The sequence below is a fragment of the Salmo salar genome, chromosome 01 (assembly GCF_965601325.2).
Source record: "Salmo salar chromosome 01, fSalSal1, whole genome shotgun sequence".
NCBI lineage: Eukaryota > Metazoa > Chordata > Actinopteri > Salmoniformes > Salmonidae > Salmo > Salmo salar.
In genome coordinates, this window is record NC_138291.1 from 130,886,398 (window position 1) to 130,899,324 (window position 12,927).

Here is a 12,927-nt window from a genome sequence, read left to right on the forward strand (position 1 = left end):
ACTGTTGGCATGACACAGGACTAATGGTAGCGCTCACCTTGTCTTCTCCAGACAATTTTTTTTCTGGATGCCCCAAACAATCGGAAAGGGGATTCATCAGAGAAAATGACTTTACCCCAGTCCTCAGCAGTCCAATCCCTGTACCTTTTGCAGAATATCAGTCTGTCCCTGATGTTTTTCCTGGAAAGAAGTGGATTCTTTGCTGCCCTTCTTGACACCAGGCCATCCTTCAAAAGTCTTCGCCTCACTGTGCATGCAGATGCACTCACACCTGCCTGCTGCCATTCCTGAGCAAGCTCTGTATTGGTGGTGCCCCGATCCCGCAGCTGAATCAACTTTAGGAGACGGTCCTGGCACTTGCTGGAATTTCTTGGGTGCCCTGAAGCCTTCTTCACAACAATTGCCATGGAAAAGACGACTGGGTGGACAAAGTGAAAAGGAGGGGAAATAATTCACACCATGCAGTAGGACACCTTCACCTGCGGGGTCTGTGTAATGCAGGTTTGATAGTTATATTTTCAATAATTAATGGTTAGCTGTTATGTGACAATTAGGTCAAAAACTCTATATTAGTTTTTGGTGTAGATGGCCAAGGAAGTTGCACAGAACTTCCCCAACATCTCCTCCAAAATTGATATAGAACCTTCACAAAAACACATGGAGAAACTGTGAAAAGAAATGGCTGAGGATATACTAAAAATGTCTGGTATGTAATGACATTTAATTCTAAGAAAATGCTCATTCTTTATTTTGATATAGTTGTGTGGGACAGCCATATGTTCAGTTCATGCCTATGATTTCAGAGTTCAACAAAGCCAACAACTGCTTCATGTGTGCCACTGATAAAGAACCTGGATTTGGCTCAAAGACTGTCTGGGTTAGTAACTTTATTTAACATGTATCTAATCTTTTGACAACAGTGACGGCATGTAAGACAATTTATGATATAACAATGGATGGCTAATTCGTCATACTGCATTGATATTTGATATTATTTATAACGTGTTACGCTTTGATTTGTTTAAGATTGAATGTTTTGCATGCCAACGGTAGTTCTATGTGCTGTGCCTAGGAATGAAGACAAAAGAGTTCAACAGAGTAAAGAACACAAACTGGAAGTGCTGTCTTTGTTGTTGAAAATGTATGCTATACCCCATCCACACCGAAGAGGCTCTGAAATGTACATCAACCAGGGATAAAGAGAAAGTTAACACTGAAATGTTTCGTACTTATTTGAAGTAAAGTGTCAGATGAAAATGGACAAACTAAAGGTTGTGCAATGTGTAGGCCCACTGAGTGGACATTCTGAACCTTGTTTGAAGTCAGTAGGTCACATGACCAAGGAGCAATTTACATTTTTAACCTCTTGGCGTTCCCCTAGGATAGGGGGCGCCACAGCGATTTTTGAAAAAAATTCATGCCCATTTTAAACGGCCTCCTACTTAAACTCAGAAGCTAGTATATGCATATAATTAATACTTGTGGATAGAAAACACCCTAAAGTTTCTAAAACTGTTTGAATGGTGTCTGTGAGTATAACAGAACTCATACGGCAGTCAAAACCCCGAGACAGATGGAAACAGGAAGTGGAATTCTGAATTGCGAACTCAACTTCATCACGTTGCCTATTAAACACACCGTGAGCTATGCTTCATTGAGCACTTCCTATTGTTTCCACTAGATGTCCCCAGTCTTCACAAATTGGTTTGAGCCTTCTACTGTTAAAATTGAATGAATGAGATGCTGTGGAACGTGGTCACACGGAGAGGGCCATCACCATTATGACGCCGGCGCCCCTGGTTACCCTCCCCTTTCGAAACGTTTTGAAACACAATGCAATCGTCCCCCTCGAATCTTATTGGCTCTCTTTTTGAAAAACGCCCTGAAGATTTATGTTATACAACGTTTGACATGTTTGAACGAACCTAAATGGGGAAAAAAATTCATTTTCTCGAAATGGCTGTCCCGTGGCCGACGGAAGTTTTGGAGCAGCCTTCAGACGCGCTAACAAGAACAAGCTCTTGGAACATAAAAGAGTATTTTTTTCGAACGAAAATACATTTGTTGTGGACCTGGGATTCCTGGAAGTCCTTTCTGATGAAGACAACCAAAGGTAAGGGATTATTGACAATAGTATACAAGACTAGATGTGATATGCGATTGTTCCAAGATGGCGCTGAACTGTAACGGTAGCCTATTTTTCAGAGTATCGCATCCCCTTTCATCACAAAGTATGATTACCCAGTAAAGTTAATTTTAAATCTGGCATTACAGGTGCTTTCAAGAGATATTCATCTATAAATCTTAGAATGACAATATTACATTTTTAAAATGTTTTCGAATAGTAATTTAGTAAATTGTAGCTCTGTTTCATCGGATGCATTTGAGGGAAAATAGTTAGTCAACGTTACGCACCGACGTAAAATGCTGTTTTTATATATAAATATGAACTTTATCAAACAAAAGAATGCATGTATTGTGTAACATGATGTCCTAGGTGTGTCATCTGATGAAGATTGTCAAAGGTTAGTGCTGCATTTAGCTGTTTTTTGGTTATTTGTGATGCATGTGGTTGGTCGGAAAATGGCTATGTGGCTACTTTTACGATATACTCCTCTAACATAATCTAATGTTTAGCTTTTGCTGTAAAGCCTTTTTGAAATCGGACAACGTGGTTCGATTCAAGAGAGGTGTATCTATAAAACGATATAATTTGAATTTTTTTTATTTTATTTTTTATTATAAAATTTTTCGCTGGATGTCAGGCCGCACAGGGGTTAATTTTGAAAAATGTATGTAAAATCATGTGAGATGAAAATTGACAAACTAAAGGGTGTGAAATGTGTAGGCCCACCGAGTGGACATTCTGAACCATGTTTGAAGTCAGTAGGTCACATGACCAAGGAGCTATTGAAATTTTAAATTCAGAAAAATTAATGTAAAATCTTGTAAGATGAAAATGGACAAACTAAAGGGTGTGCAATGTGTAGGCCCACTGAGTGGACATTCTGAACCTCATTTGAAGTCATTAGATCACATGACCAAGGAGCTATTGAAATTCAAATGTAAAACAAGTTTGTACTTTGTTTACGCTCCCTAACTAATTCAACTAGGAATACAAAATGCTGCAAACATTTCCACATGTTTATTAGCTGTAGAAAGCGAATTAATGTCCAAATAGTGAAAATAACACCTCTGCAATGTTGTGTGCAATTTTTCCAACATCATGACACTTATTTGGAGTCTGTGGCTCAAGTGGTTTGAAAGCTATTGAGGTTTGAAAGAGCGAATATCCGTTGAATATCCAACTTGAAACTGTCTTAAGCTCGGTTGTTGGTCAATGTGCGAATCAATCTTCCAAGCGCACAGTGACAGATAGTGCACAGTTCCACTAGGCTACTGATATTGCCTGGGGTTGTTCGGCATGCAAAATGACTTGCAGATTAATGACTCAACGCAGTTACATGCTTAGTTTGGACAGTGAAGGAGAGGACACATCAGTTCTCAAAAAATATGAGGTATTTTCAGAAGGTAGAAAGAAAGTGAACTGACGATTCGTAACGTTTGAATCAATTATATGACCAATACATGCTACATTTTAATCGATTTGGGGTCTCGCGGACCGATGCACTTGTATCTTAAAAGCATTTGAACCAGGGACCGATGTGAATAGGTACATCGTTACACCCCTAGTACCATACCGGTTCACTTTTTATGTGTTCGGTTCTGTTTCGATTTAGCACACTTTGGGTTAGCTGTGTGGATCAACTGTTGTGAGGTCTCCCGACAGCTGCTTCATCCAATAGAACATTTGTGGGCAGAACTGAAAAAGCGTGTGCGAGCAAGGAGGCCTACAAACCTGACTCAGTTACACCAGCTCTGTGAGGAGGAATGGGCCAGAATTCACTCAACTTATTGTGGGAAGCTTGTGGAAGGCTACCCGAAATGACCCAAGTAAAACCATTTAAAGGCAATGCTACCAAATATGAATTGAGTGTCTGTAAACTTCTGACCCACTGGGAATGTGATGAAAGAAATAAAAGCTTAAATCATTCTCTACTATTATTCTGACATTTCACATTCTTAAAATAAAGTGGTGATCGTAACTGACATAAGACAGGGAATTTTTACTAGGATTAAATGTCAGGAATTGTGAAAAACTGAGTTTAAATGTACTTGGCTAATTGAGGAAAGAAATTCTATAAATTAACTTTTAACAAGGAACACCTGTTAGTTGAAATGCATTCCAGGTGACTACCTCATTAAATTGGTTGAGAATGCCAAGATTGTGCAAATCTATCATCAAGGCAAAAGGTGACTACTTTGAAGAATCTCAAATATATTTTGATTTGTTTAACACTTTTTTGGTTACTACATGATTCTACAATGTAGAAAATATTTTGACCATGATAGCTTGATATCTAGGGTGGCACCCAGCAGTTTAGCCAGATTATTGTCACATCCTGACCAGTAAAGGGGTTATTTGTTATTGTAGTTTGGTCAGGACGTGGCAGGGGGGTATTTGTTTTATGTGGTTTGGGGTTTGTTAGTATATGTGTTTATGTAAAGGGGTGTTTGGTTAGAGTATTCCGGGGTTTTTGGGTTATGTTCTTTATTTCGTATTTCTATGTTCTGTCTATGTTGTGTATTTATTTGTTGGCCTGGTATGGCTCTCAATCAGGAATAGCTGTACATCGTTGTTGCTGATTGAGAGTCATACTTAGGTAGCCTGTTTTCACCTGACCCTTTGTGGGAAGTTGTGGTTGCATAGCTGTGTGTTTAGCCTGCAATCCTGTTCGGGCGATCGTTTTGTTTGTTACGTGTTCAATAAAGTCATTATGAGCACTCAACCCGCTGCGCCTTGGTACACTACGTACGACAACCGTTACAATTCTTAAATAATAGATCCAGATGAGGTTTAGGGTTGAGAGAGGGATTTTTCCCAAAATTTGTACTTTTAGTTTTTGTGATACCAGCCTATTGCTAGTTACACATTCTAAAACTGACTGGAGCTCTACATTTACATTTTAGTCATTTAGCAGACTCACTTATCCAGAGCGACGTACAGTAGTGAATGCATACATTTCATACAATTTCATACATTTATTTTATGTATTTTTTAATTCTGTGCTGGCCCCCTGTGGGAATCGAAACCACAACCCTTGCATTGCAAACACCATGCTCTACCAACTGAGCTACAGGGAAGGCTGTAGGGTGATGTTAATTTTACTGCAGCTGATGCATATACTGTTCAGTCAGTGTACATGGACACATGCTTTATTCAAGGTCAGTGGAAGGTCATTAGGAAACGCAGAAAATAATAATGGTCCAAGCCAGCTGCCCTGCAGTACACCACACTCAAGCAAATTTGCATTACAAAGGCTTCCATTTATGAAAAGCCACTGTGTTCTATTAAATAAGTTTGTTTTTTCAGCAATAGGTTATGATCAATGATATCAAAGGCTGCACTGAAGTCTAACAAAATAGCTCCCACAATCTTCTTATTATGATCATCTTCTTTCAGCCAATCATCAGTCATTTGTGTCAGTGCCGAGCATGTTGAGAGCTCTTCCCGATAAGCATACTGAAACTCTGTTAACTTGTTTTCTGTAAAATAACATTTATTTCGTTGAATCATTAACCTCTATGGGACCGGCGGGACGAATTCGTCCCACCTACGTAACAGCCACTGCCAGCCTGTGGCGCGATTTTCAAAATCTTCAAAATCCTATTACTTCAATTTCTCAAACATATGACTATTTTACAGCCATTTAAAGATAAGACTCTCGTTAATCTAACCACACTGTCCGATTTCAAAAAGGCTTTACAACGAAAGCAAAACATTAGATTATGTCAGCAGAGTACCAAGCCAGAAATAATCAGACACCCATTTTTCAAGCCAGCATATAATGTCACCAAAACCCAGAAGACAGCTAAATGCAGCACTCACCTTTGATGATCTTCATCAGATGACAACCCTAGGACATTATGTTATACAATACATGCATGTTTTGTTCAATCAAGTTCATATTTATATCAAAAACCAGCTTTTTACATTAGCATGTGACGTTCAGAACTAGCATACCCCCCGCAAACTTACGGGGAATTCGCTAACATTTTACTAAATTACTCACGATAAACGTTCACAAAAAGCATAACAATTATTTTAAGAATTATAGATACAGACCTCCTCTATGCACTCGATATGTCCGATTTTAAAATAGCTTTTTGGTGAAAGCACATTTTGCAATATTCTAAGTACATAGCCCAGGCATCACGGGCTCGCTATTTAGACACCCGGCAAGTTTAGCACTCACCATAATCATATTTACTATTATAAAAATGTCATTACCTTTTGTTGTCTTCGTCAGAATGCACACCCAGGACGTCTACTTCAATAACAAATGTTGGTTTGGTCCAAAATAATCCATCGTTATATCCGAATAGCGGCGTTTTGTTCGTGCGTTCCAGACACTATCCGAAATAGTAAAGAAGTGTCGCGCGCTTGGCGCAATTCCTGACAATAAAATTCAAAGTATTCCATTGCCGTACGTCGAAGCATGTCAACCGCTGTTTAAAATCAATTTTTACGTCATTTTTCTCGTAGAAAAGCGATAATATTCCGACAGGGAATCTCCTTTTCGGCAAACAGAGGAAAAAATCCCAAAGGCGGGGGCGGTCGGGGTCACGCGCATAAGCTAGTGTCTCTTGATGGGCCACTTGAGAAAGGCGATAATGTGTTTCAGCCTGGGGCTGGAATGACGACATTCTCTTTTTTCCCGGGCTCTGAGAGCCTATGGACGACGTGGGAAGTGTCACGTTAGAGCAGAGATCCTTAGTAAATGATAGAGATGGCAAAGAAGTTCCAGAAATGGTCAGACAGGCCACTTCCTGTAAAGGAATCTCTCAGGTTTTGACCTGCCATTTGAGTTCTGTTATACTCACAGACACCATTCAAACAGTTTTAGAAAATTTAGGGTGTTTTCTATCCATATGTAATAAGTATATGCATATTCTAGTTACTGAGTAGGAGTGGTAACCAGATTAAATCGGGTATGTTTTTTATCCAGCCGTGTCAATGCTGCCCCCTAGCCCTAACAGGTTAAAGGATGTTTTGCTATTTTTGGGCAGCGGAATGACCTTTGCCTCTCTCCAGACCTGAGGTCACACTCCATCTTCTAGCCTTAGATTGAAGATGTGGCAAATAGAATTTGCAATGTATTCCGCTATCAACCTCAGTAATTTAGCTTTCAGGTAGTCGGTTCCAGGTTGTTTGTCCTTATTTATAGATAGCAATAATTGTTTCACCTCTTCCACAGTAACGTTGCGGAATTCAGATACAGTGCTTTTCTTTCATTATTTGGTCTGTTATGCATGAATATGAAGGCTCAGCATTTGTTGTTTGCATGTCATGCCTAAGTTTGCTAATCTTGTCAACAAAAATGTATTACACGCATCAGACCAACAAATATTTTTCATGTCTTTAACATAGGAATCATTGCAAAATCTCTTGTATGATTATTTGCACACTATTTTAGGTCCAGTCTTTGGTTTTCCTAGATATGGCTATTATATTATGATCACTACATCCGATGGGTGTGGATAGTGCTTTAGAGCAGATTTCTGCAGCATTAGTAAAGATGTGGTCAATACAAGTGGATCATTTAGTTCCTGTTCTGTTTGTAAATACCCTGGTAGGTTGACTGATTGTTTGAAGCTTTTTTGTGAGTGGACAGCTTGATGAAAGCCAGTCAATATTTAGGTCACCCAGAAAATATACCTCTTGATATCACATACATTATCAAGTATTTCACACGTATTATCCAGATACTGACTGTCAGCTTGTCACGTCCTGACCAGCAGAGGGAGCAATTGTATTAGTTTTGGTCAGGACGTGGCAGGGTTTTTGTGTGTTAAGTGTTGTGTTGGTGATTGGACTCCCAATTGAAGGCAGGTGTGTTGAGTTGCCTTTGGTTGGGAGTCCTATATAGTAGTGTGTGTTTTCCTTTGGGGTTGTGGGTAGTTGTTTTTGCACTGCGTTAGTTAGCCTGCAAAACTGTTGCTGTCTTGTTTATTGTTTTTTCCTGTGAATGCCTTACTTGAGTATTAAAAAACTATGAGTATCCACATTCCCGCTGCGCCTTGGTCCATTCTTGAAGACAGTCCTTACACAGCTCTTGGTCTATAGCAACTTCCCACAAGAATAGGCTTTAGGTAAGGCAGGTGAACCTTTGAAATGAGATCCTCTAAGCTTTACAGAAATATGACTCTGCACTTAAACAGCAATACCTCCTCCATTGGCATTCCTGTCTCTTCTGTATATGTTATAACCATATATTGCTACAACTGTATAAAAAGGAATTATCTAAGTGAGTTTCAGATATGAATGCTTTCTGTTGCTAGCAAGTTATTGATTTCATGTACCATGTCTATTAGGCTAAATATGTTAATGTGGGCTATTCTTAGCACTTTTCTGGGATTCTTGATTGTTTGTATTGCTTTACTGGGAGGCTTATCAGAGGTAGACATGATAGTGATATTTATATTTGAGCTGATCATGCAGGATGAACTGCTCACAGTGGGCTTACTACTAGGGTAAAATGTCTCACTGCTAACAGTATAACTCAGGTTCATAGGCACATGATTACTGCTGACGATGGCTGTCGGCTTGACAAAGGCATTTAGAGGAACATAAATTAGGTTACTTACATTATGACTGCCAACACCCCTGGAAAAATGTACATTTGCAGCAGCACTATGACAGCTCAGCAACACAATGGTAGCGATTACTTGAGCAGGGCTTGGGTCACTGACATGTCATTTTCTCAACGCGGCCTTGAAATGAGAGGACAGGGTCCAGGCACCAAGATGATTTCTCAACATTCCTGTACAGCATCTTCTGTTCCCAAAAATGCCGAAGTTCTTTAAAATTCAGTTTCAGCAGTTCCGAGTTAGCCCTCCTAATGTCGTTTGACCCCACATGGACTACGACAGCGTGAGCCCCCAGCAGCTTTCATAGAACAATAGGAAGCAGCCTATTAATGTCCTCTACTAGTGCTCCAGGATAGCACAGGGTTTTTGCCCTGGGAATAGAGAGTTGCCGATGAGCTGCCAATGATAATGGTTGGTGAAACGGCAGAGGAGGTCCAGCAGTTTTTGCACCACGAGCCAGCCCCCCAAAAATATAGTGGCTGTCAGAGGAGCCGGTGCATCAAACACCCTTGATGTCTGGTAAGAGGAGGAAGGCAGCAGATCCGAGTCAGAATCCCCCTGAAAAAGGAGACAGGATAGGTGACGTTGGTGTGGGAACCTCCAAAGCCAGGAGGGCGAAACTGTTTGACAACAGGATTTGGGTCGGGCTTCCCAATGCTAAAGAAGCCCCACTCGCCAAAGGCCACTTCCCTCCGTTTGGCCTATGGCGGGCAACATGCTTCCATGGGAGTGGGAGACTTCTTTGCAGAGGGGTACCTGGAAGGTATTGGCCATTCAGTCAAGGAGTGTTGACATGGCGGTGATACTCTCAATATATCGGAGCGGTGATACTCAACACATCAGAGCATCATCCAGCCTTTGGTGTAGAGAAGGAGAAGGTGTTTCCCCAATAGATTGTGCAAGTTCTTAATCTGTTTGCTAAGAGTAGCCACTTCTTCCTTATAGTTCTCCATGAGTAAACAATTGTTGCATCGGAAATCCGGTCGGCCCACACTGTCCTCGAAAAGAGCATAGTAAATACAGCTCCTGCAACGCATGAAACGCTACATTTTTCCTCAATGGGGAAGCCTCCATGGAAAGAGACAGCAGCTAAATAAGTGTCGCAGAGACAGTGATTTACAGGCAGAGTAAAAAAAAAAAAAAAAAAGGACGTATATAGGCCGTCGGTAAATATACCCAATAAATGTTTTAATAAAATAGACTCGAGCCTGTTAAACTTAACTTTCTGCGACAAACAATTCACTCAAACAAATTTGTGCACTCGGACTCCTTCCAGTCTAAGAGTGGGCATGTCCTGTTAAAAACTCTCGTGCCTGTCTGAGTAGTCCGGAATAAAAGGCCAGCAACACTCCGTATTATGATGAAGGGGAGACTATGTTGAATTCAATTTGAATTTCAACAATTGTCATGTTATGAAATTGGAAATGAATTAGATTTGTTTGGACTGTTTTAATATGAATTGGAATTGTAAAACCTTTGGAATTCAATATTTATACATTTTCCAGTTAAGGCCAGGTTGAAATGACATTTTCGAATCTACGTATACATTGAGATAATTTTTATATTTTGTTCCATTAACATTGTTTTCTTTTTGAAAATACTAGACATTATCATAATGTTTTTGATGTTTCTATGTTCTTTCGTTTATCATTCTACAGTCATCAACATTAATACATTTTATCCAGTTTAAAATAGACACAGTGCCTTCGGAAAGTATTCACACCACTTGACGTTTACCAGATTTTGTTGTGTTACATCCTAAATTTAAAATTGATAAAACTATTTTCTTTTTTTTCCACTGGCCTATACGCAATAACCCATTATGTCAAAGTGGAATAATTGAAGTTACCAAAACAAACACAAAAATTATTCAAAAAGAGTCAAAAAGTATTCAACCTCTTCGTTGTGGCAAGCCTAAATAAGTCACATCATAAGTTGCATGGACTCACTCGGTGTGCAATAACAGTGTTTAACATGATTTTTTACATTTTAGTCATTTAGCAGATGCTCTTAAGTGGCTTGCTCAAGGGCACATCAACAGATTTTTCACCTAGCTGGCTCAGGGATTCAAACCAGCGACCTTTTGGTTACGGGTCCAACACTCTTAGCCTGCAGGTAGCCTAGCAGTTATCTGACTACCTCATCTCTGTAACCCTACACACAATGTTTTGTAAGGTCCCTCAGTCAAGCAGTGAATTTCAAACAGATTCAACCACAAAGACCAGAGAGGGTTTCCAATGCATTGGAAAGGGCACCTATTGTTAGATGGGTAAAAAAATTTTGACATTGAATATCTCTTTGAGCATGGTGAAGTTATTAATTACACTTTGGATGGTGTATCAATTTCACCCAGTCACTACAAAGATACAGGTGTCCTTCCTAACTCAGTTGCCAGAGTGGAAGTTAACCGCTCAGGGATTTCACCAAGAGGCCAATGGTGACTTTAAAACAGTTACAGAGTTTAATTGCTGTGATAGGAGAAAACTGAGGATAGATCAACAACATTGAAGTTACTCCACAATACTAACTTAACGGACAGTGTGGAAAAGAAGGAAGCCTGTTCAGAATAAAAATATTACAAAACATGCATACAGCAAAAAATGATGCAAAGCAATTCACTTTTTGTCCTGAACATAAAGTGTTGTGTTTGGGGCAAACCAATACATTACCGAGTACTACACCCCATATTTTCAAGCATAGTGGTTATTTTCAAGCATCACGTCATGTGTATGCTTGTAATCGTTAAGGACTACAATGTTTTTCAGGATAAAAATAAATTGTATGGAGCTAGGCAGGCAAAATCCTAGAGGAAATCCTGTTACAGTCTGCTTTCCACCAGACACTGGGACATGAATTCGCCTTTCAGAAGGACAATAACCAAAAACACAAGGACAAATCTACACAAGTTGCTTACCATGAAGACAGTGAATGTTCCGGAGTGGCCGAGTTACAGTTTTGACCTCAATCTACTTGAAAATCTATAGCAAGACCTGAAAATGGTTGTCTAGAAATGATCAGCAACTAATTTGACAGAGCTTGAAGAATCGAGAAAATAATGTTTAAATATTGTACAATCCAGGTGTGGAAAGCTCTTAGAGACTTACCCAGAAAGACTACCAGGTGTATTCACTGCCAAAGGTGCTTCTACAAAGTATTGGCTCAGTGGTGTGAATACTTATGTAAATGAGATTTCTGTATTTAACAAAAACACTAAAAACATGTTTTCACTTTGTCATTATGGGGTGTTGTGTGTAGATGGGTGAGGATTTGTTTAGTTTTTTTAATCAATTTTGAATTCAGGCTGTAACAACAAAATGTGGAATAAGTCAATGGGTATGAATACATTCTGAAGGCATTTCAAAGCTCACTACATTAAATGAATTACACCATTTTAAAGCCCATTTTTATAGAGCGTTAGAAACTACTATAATGATGTATGTCCATATTTAGTATCTTTGAAGAGATGGCGATTGGGTCTAAATAAGCGTTTGGTAGTCTAAATTTAGTGTTAGCGTCTTTAACTGCCATTTCCCGAAAGTCAGACTCTTCCGACACACCACCTACACTTAATAACAAAAATATAAACACAACATGTAAAGTGTTGGTATCATGTTTCATGAGCGGAAATAAAATAACAGAAATGTTCAAAAAAAGCTTTTCTCACTCAAATGTTGTGCACAAATTTGTTTACATCCCTTTTAGTTAGCATTTATCATTTTCCAAGATAATCCATCCAGCTGACAGGTGTGGCATATCAAGAAGCTGTTAAACAGCATTATCATTACAAGCATTTCGCTACACTCGCAATAACATCTGCTAAACCTGTGTATGTGAACAATAATATTTGATTTGACTTTACAGGTGCACCTTGTGCTGGGGAAAATAAAAGGTCACTGTGCAGTTTTGTCACAACACAATGCCACAGATGTCTCAAGTTTTTGAGGGGAGAGTACAATTGGCATGCTGACTGCAGGAATGTCTACTAGGGCTGTTGCCAGAGAATTCTGTTAATTTCTCTACCATAATCCGTCTCCAACGTAATTTTAGAGAATTTGGCAGTACATCCAACTGGCCTCACAACGGCAGACCAAGTGTAACTACGCCAGACCAGGACCTCCGCATCTGGCTTCTTCACCTGCGGGATCATCTCAGACCAGGATAGCTGATGAAATTGTGGGTTTGCACAAACTAAGAATTTTCTACACAAATGGCTCA